Below are 6,495 nucleotides of genomic sequence, written 5' to 3' on the forward strand. Positions count from 1 at the left end.
GGAACAAGGCTTCTAGCTGAAATCAGGGCTAGTTTGGCAAATCAAACAACCGAAAACTCAAAATAGAAGATTTTAAAAATAATTTGAAATCCCTCCTCACAAACACACAAAAGGATAATTTGCTATTTTTGAAAAATAAAAATCAATGGAAAGGATAGCTATAATTGTCTTTTTCCTACTGTCACTTCCCACTACACAGCTTTTGACATTGGACATTATGCTCCAAGAAAGTCTTCATACCACAAGATCACATCTACACTGGACCTTACACCTAATGATACCCTCTGCCCCTGGGGCTCTTCTGATTAGAAATCCAAGCAAAGAATTCCTCCAAGAACCTCCATTTAAAGAGGGTACCTAGGCCAGCCATCTCTTCATTTCTTACCCAGATGCATTCCTTTGGATTTTTTCACCATGACCTCATGTCAGGAAGCTTCCTTCTGCCTTTTCAATGTCCTTTTGTGTATTCTCTTCTTTAATTAGATTGTAAGCTCCTTGATGGCAAAGCCTGTCTTTCTTGTTTTGTATTTGTGTCCCCAGTGCTAAGCACAGTGCCTTACACATAGTATTAGATTTTTTTTTAAAGAGAGAAAAAATATTCACTTGTATTTCCATAATTCAAACATCATTAAAATGGGTGTTCACTTTATTCCTTAACTTCTTTCAAATTCTTTGAACAGGGCATAATGCATAATGAATATCATCTTGGAAGATATTTTATGTAGGTTTTTAAATACTAAAATAGGATGTGTAACATATGAAAATATTATTGATATTTAAACATACTAATTAACCACTTATTTTCATCTCATACACTATTATAAATATAATATCATTGCAAGTATTATTGTTCTTCCATCAAAATTATGGGTTCTAGACATTCAACCCTCTAATATATCAAATTGTGGGAACACAAAATCTTCTCTGCAAGAAACTCACCAAAGAATGAAACCCTGTTTGACATCAAAAGGAGTTCTGAGTTTGGATAAGATTGATAGCACATGGGAAAGTTGAAATAATACACCATGTATGTTTCTTTCAGGACAAATGCTGCCCAAGTTTCACATCCCCATTATTAGTATAAATAAGCAACTCATTAAAAGAATATATTCTAACCTAAGGTTTGGATATTCTTTACTTATTTAATGCATACTACTAGTGTTCTAAGTACTTTTCAAATCTAATTGACCATATAAATAATTCATCCAGGTCAATTTTCATCACTCCCTGTTAACATTTCCTCATGTCATTTCTCGATAAGGAATCCCTACAAGTTATAAGGGTTCTCATTTCTACAGGCTAATTTTTAAACTTTAGCATAATTTATAAACAACTTTTTACTTTGAATTCACAACTATATATTAACACAGTAAGGGAATCAGAAAAACAAAGGATTTTCCTTTGGGGTCTCATACCATCTGACACAAAGACATCATTCATCCATTTTTTAATACAAATGTACCCACTCCATGTGGCAGCTAGGTGGCACAGTGGATAAAGCACCAGCCCTGGATTCAGGAGTACCTGAATTCAAATCCTGCCTCAGACACTTGACACTTGCTAGCTGTGTGACCCTGGAAAAATCACTTAACTCTCATTGCCCTGCAAATAAATAGATAGATAGATAGATAGATAGATAGATAGATAGATAGATAGATAGATAGATAGATAGATAGATAGATAGATAGATCGACTGATTGATCGATTGATCTATAGATAGACAGATAGATAAATGAGCAAATATGGAAACAGATAGATAAATGAATGAATACATGGATGAATAAATAAATAAATGAATGAATAAATGAATAAACAAATGAATGAATGAATGAATGAATGAATGAATGAATGAATGAATGAATGAATGGATGGATGGTTGGATGGATGGATGGATGGATGGATGGATAGATAGATAGATAGATGATAGATAGATAAATGAATGAATAATAAATAAATGTACCCACTCCAGCATCCTGCAGTCAACATGACTCTAGAGCTGAGAATGATTTAGCCCCAATCCCACCTTACTCTTAAACTCCTCCAACCTCTACACACGTAATCCTGAGCACTCACAAAGCACATAAAGTTTTAGCTTCTCTAGAGTCTTTCCACAATTCCAGTTTCCCATCTAGTTCAGAGACACATTCTGGAACATGACAATGTTGGTCTCTCTGAGTGATGATATCAGAGATATATTAAACCTCTAGCAGGCACCTACTAATTATATTTCCTGCTCTTCAGGGAACCTTCCTTTGTCTCTCATTCCTGACTTAATTAAAAAGGCTTTGAAAGACTGGAGAATTCTGATCAGCACAATTGCCAATGACAATTCCAGAGGACCAATGATGAACTATGCTACCCATCACTCAATAGAAAAGTAAATGAGTCAGAATGTAGAACAGGACACAAATTATTGGATATGACCAATGTGGGAATTTGTTTTGCTTAATTGTGTACCTTTGTTACAAATGTACACTTCTACCTATCTCCACCCTCCATTGGGAGCAGAGATGAGGAGAGAAATAAAAGCTAAACTGAAAAAGTACATATATTATTAATAAATAAAATTAAAAGACTATATAGAGGACCTTTAGAGCTATTAAAAAAAACACCTTCCCTGACCTTCTTTCACATAGTCAGTTGAACAACAAGACTGTATCCTCTGCCCTGGCCCATGGTCTAGGTGTGGCATCATGACCTCTCCAGGACCCCAACATTGTCCAAGGCCTCAGCATCCCTCCTGATAACAAGGGCTGCACCACTGGGGTCAAGAGCATTTGTTATACCCTGCAACCTCCACCACAGCTCAGGCCTGGGCACAAGGCCCTTCAAGGGACCTGTAAACTGGGTGGTTTCCTGGTGGCAGAGGCCCCAATCTGGTACACTGGGTAGTTGACTCCCAGTTCATACAGAACATCACAGTCCAAGTAGAGTCCTTACTTATCCAATGAGAATCTGGCTCAGGATGCCTTCCTCATGAAGCAATGCAGAAAAGCAAGATGGGCTTTGTCAGCATAAAGCCGCTTACCTCCTTCAAGAAGGTGAAGTATCTAAGCCATACCTGACATGCTATGCCTTGAGCTCCTCAGCCCTGCTGGAGGTGAAACAGGAGGGCACCAAAGTGCATGGAAGGATCCCTTTTCCTGATGAGCTCTTGGGTCTCTCATACATCAAATTTTCTTCTGGTGTGGGAGAAATCAGAGGCTAGGTTGCCCAAGGAGTCTAATGTACCAGGAATCTCCCTTGTAACAGTTCAGTTGAACAGGCTTACTGGCACCTGTTAGGAGCCTCTTTGGCCCCTTTAGGGCCCTCACTTGCATCTCTGTCCTGTGGCCAATGCAAGAAGCTTGCACCAGATGTGCTGGCTTATACAGTCCACTACCCCAAGCTTTTCCAGTATCCCTGTGCCCTGGTCCAGTTTGAGAGTGTAGAGGCTGCTGGCTAGGCCTTTGTTATCTTTCAGGAAGGCACCAAAGGCTTTCATGTGGTGAGGCTGGCCAAGATAGGTCATTACAGGAATAGGACTGGCTTAAAGAGAGAAAGCACTACTCTAGTCCCCTGTACCGGCTCAGAGGCTGAGGGGCCCAAAACACCTCTTTCACTCCCTAAGGTCCCCTGAAGAGCCCCTTAGTCATTATGGCATCACCCTGGTCCTGGGGCCCCAGCCTTGTCCTGCCCCTGCCCAGGCTCAGTGTGAATCACCTACCCTATGACCCTGGTGGCACAAGAGGTTTTCACCACTGCATTGGACATGGGCTACAACCCTGAGCCTCAGAGTAGACCAGAGCCCTCTGAGGAAGTAAGGAGGGTAGGGAAGGGAGTGGCAGCAATAGGGAAAGGTCTGTGCAACTTGCTCATTTTTGCCTCAGTTTCTGACATAACACCCTTGGTTAGTTGTGTAGGACATTGCAGTTTAAATAACTTATCCAAAGTTATATAGCTATTATGTGTTAGAAGCAGAACTTGAGACTAGGGTTTTCTAATTCTTAATTTCTACTGCAGTTGGATTGGATTGGAATGACGCCACCTGCTGGAGACTTACTGCAGGATGCTCTGCCATGAGAAGAAGGCATCTGAGGGCAAGGGCTCTTTGCCCTCTTTGGTGTCAGGAAGTGACTTTTGCTTGTGGGAAGAAGAGGGGCCGAGGCTAGTGCTCTCGCTATCTTTTGTCAGGACTCTGGTTGAGAGTGGAGCTAGGAATGCTCTCTCCCTTTAATAGATAGATGAATCTAGGCCTTTCTCTCTTTACCAAATTCTTATTCTCCTTAATAAATGCTTAAAAGTCTACGTCTTGCTAAAGCTTATAATTTATTGGCGACCACTCATTAGATATTTTAGACAGACTAGCTCGGATTTTAGCGCCTTTACACTACCCTCTATCCACTATCCCAGGCAGTCATACATGTATGTGTTTGTATAATGTGCATATTTATATATGTATATTGTGTATACAGGTAATGTTTATATGTGTATTATACATGTATGTATTTGTAGGTATATAAATACATATATGTGTGAACATATAAATGTTTATATATGTATATTTATGTGTATAAATATGTATGTACTTTCCGTTTAGAAAAGGGGAGACAATAACCTAAACATAAAGTGACTACTGTTATATCTCCCAGCCAAGCTTTTCAATCTTTTTTTTTTTAAAGAAGTTCATTTTTGTCTTTATTTCAAGTGAACAAGGAGTTAAACCATCAATTATGTACAAAAATGGGGCATGGACCCTTCCCTCTCTCCCCAGATCACTGGACACAAAAAAGCTGACAAAAAAGCCACAAAAGAAGGAAGTAGGGCATCACCCCACCAGCCCCTCCTATTCTCCAGAAAAAAATCCTGGAGCTCGAGGTCCTGTTGGTCAGGGAAGAGGCTGAGTTTTTGTCACAGTCTGGAGGGAGGAGGAAGCAGACAGCAGGGAAGTGAGGACTCAGATGGAGGACTCCCCTTCCAACCCCCCCCCAAAGTTTATAAAAACAGGGGTGTCCAGAAACTGACAAGATGACGGAAGGAAAACCAGTTTGTTATCTGAACCCCAACCAACTCAAAAAAAGACTTCTTAGTTTCTCTAAAAGTCAAACACGTGCCATCCAAAGCTGTGAGGTCCCATGCCTTCCTCCCCTCCCCAACCCCTCCTCTCCCCCACCAGCCCTGGGGAGGAGAGGAGAGGAGGGGGGTGGGGATCCATAGATTTTTTTTATGTGTGTGAGTCAATTGGGGTTAAGTGAGATCCCCAGGGTTACACAGCTAGTAAGTGTAAAGTGTCTGAGGTTGGATTTGAACTCAGGTTTTTCTGACTCCAGGGCCTGTGCTCTATCTACTGCACCACCTAGCTGCCCTCATCGATTCTTTTAAAAAGTTACCCGTTGGGCTGGGCAGGTCCTGGGGTCCCCCTGCCCTACCCCACCCCACCCGCGCTGCTGCAGCCTGTCTCCTCTGCCAGCACTGCTCCTGCTGCGGAGATGCCCTTGGGAGCTGCCACTATGCAGGCAGGCTTAGCTTCTTCCCCTTTAAGGCTTTGGTGACGTAGAGGTAGAAGAAGTCACAGTACAGGACAGTCTGTACCAGGCTAGCCACAATGGCGACGAGGTCAAAAAGCCTTCATACTGGTAGTGCCAGATCCAATTGAACAGGTAGAGCGTTCTGTGGACGCCCAGGGCAAACAGGTAATGGCTGGTGATGGTCTCTGCTTCACCTGACTTTCTCACCATGAACAGCTGGGGCAGGATGGTCACAGACTCCAGGTAAATGGAGAAGGTCCAACGGATCTCCAGCGGGGTGAAGTCATGGTTGACCAGAAAGGCCAAGATGGCTGTGGGGACTACAAGAAACTCCACCGGGAAGATGTCGTGGTTGCCGTCACAAGTGGCCTTAAACTTGCTATAGATCATCCAGACAGTGGTGAAGGAGCAGGAGATGTAGGCCACCTTCACGTGTTGTAGAGGGCAATGTAATTGGTGAACAGGTCTAGGTAGCAGGCAGTGAAAACCACAGCTAACAAAACCTGACCCTTCCCCAAGATCCTGGCGCAGGAGCGGGACTTCCAAATCTTGAGGATCTGGTCAGGATGATGGTCAGGAGGTGGGAGAGGTCCCCTGGGAATAGGAAGAGGTTCATGGCCACAGGCCAGGCCGGGGGCGGGGCCAGGGTGGGCTCACACACATCTGGGTCAGGTGGCCCCAGTAGGGGAGCTTGGCCGAATGAGGCCCCTAGCTCATGAAGGAGGTGGCGGCCCATCCCCTTCAGTCTTTAATAATAACTCATTTCTTTTGAATTTTGGAGTTTACAAAATGCTCTCCTTCCATTACCCCTTGAGGTTGATGATAGATGGTTCAAATATTATTTTTCCTACTTTGCAAATGAGAATATGAAGACACTGAGAGATAAGTGATTTGTCCTCACCAGCAGAGCTTGAATAGAGATCTTCTGAATAAAAAGGTCCAATTCTCTTGATGTTCTCTTTGATGCTGTCTCTCAAGAGGGGTATTT

General features: G+C 42.6%; 1 pseudogene; it reads right to left on the bottom strand.

Moving 5' to 3' along the window:
• Positions 1-5,487: 5,487 nt before the first annotated feature.
• On the bottom strand, positions 5,488-6,123 carry LOC122726540 (annotated as a pseudogene).
• Positions 6,124-6,495: the final 372 nt, after the last annotated feature.

This window comes from Dromiciops gliroides, chromosome 4, assembly GCF_019393635.1.
Source record: "Dromiciops gliroides isolate mDroGli1 chromosome 4, mDroGli1.pri, whole genome shotgun sequence".
Classification (NCBI taxonomy): domain Eukaryota; kingdom Metazoa; phylum Chordata; class Mammalia; order Microbiotheria; family Microbiotheriidae; genus Dromiciops; species Dromiciops gliroides.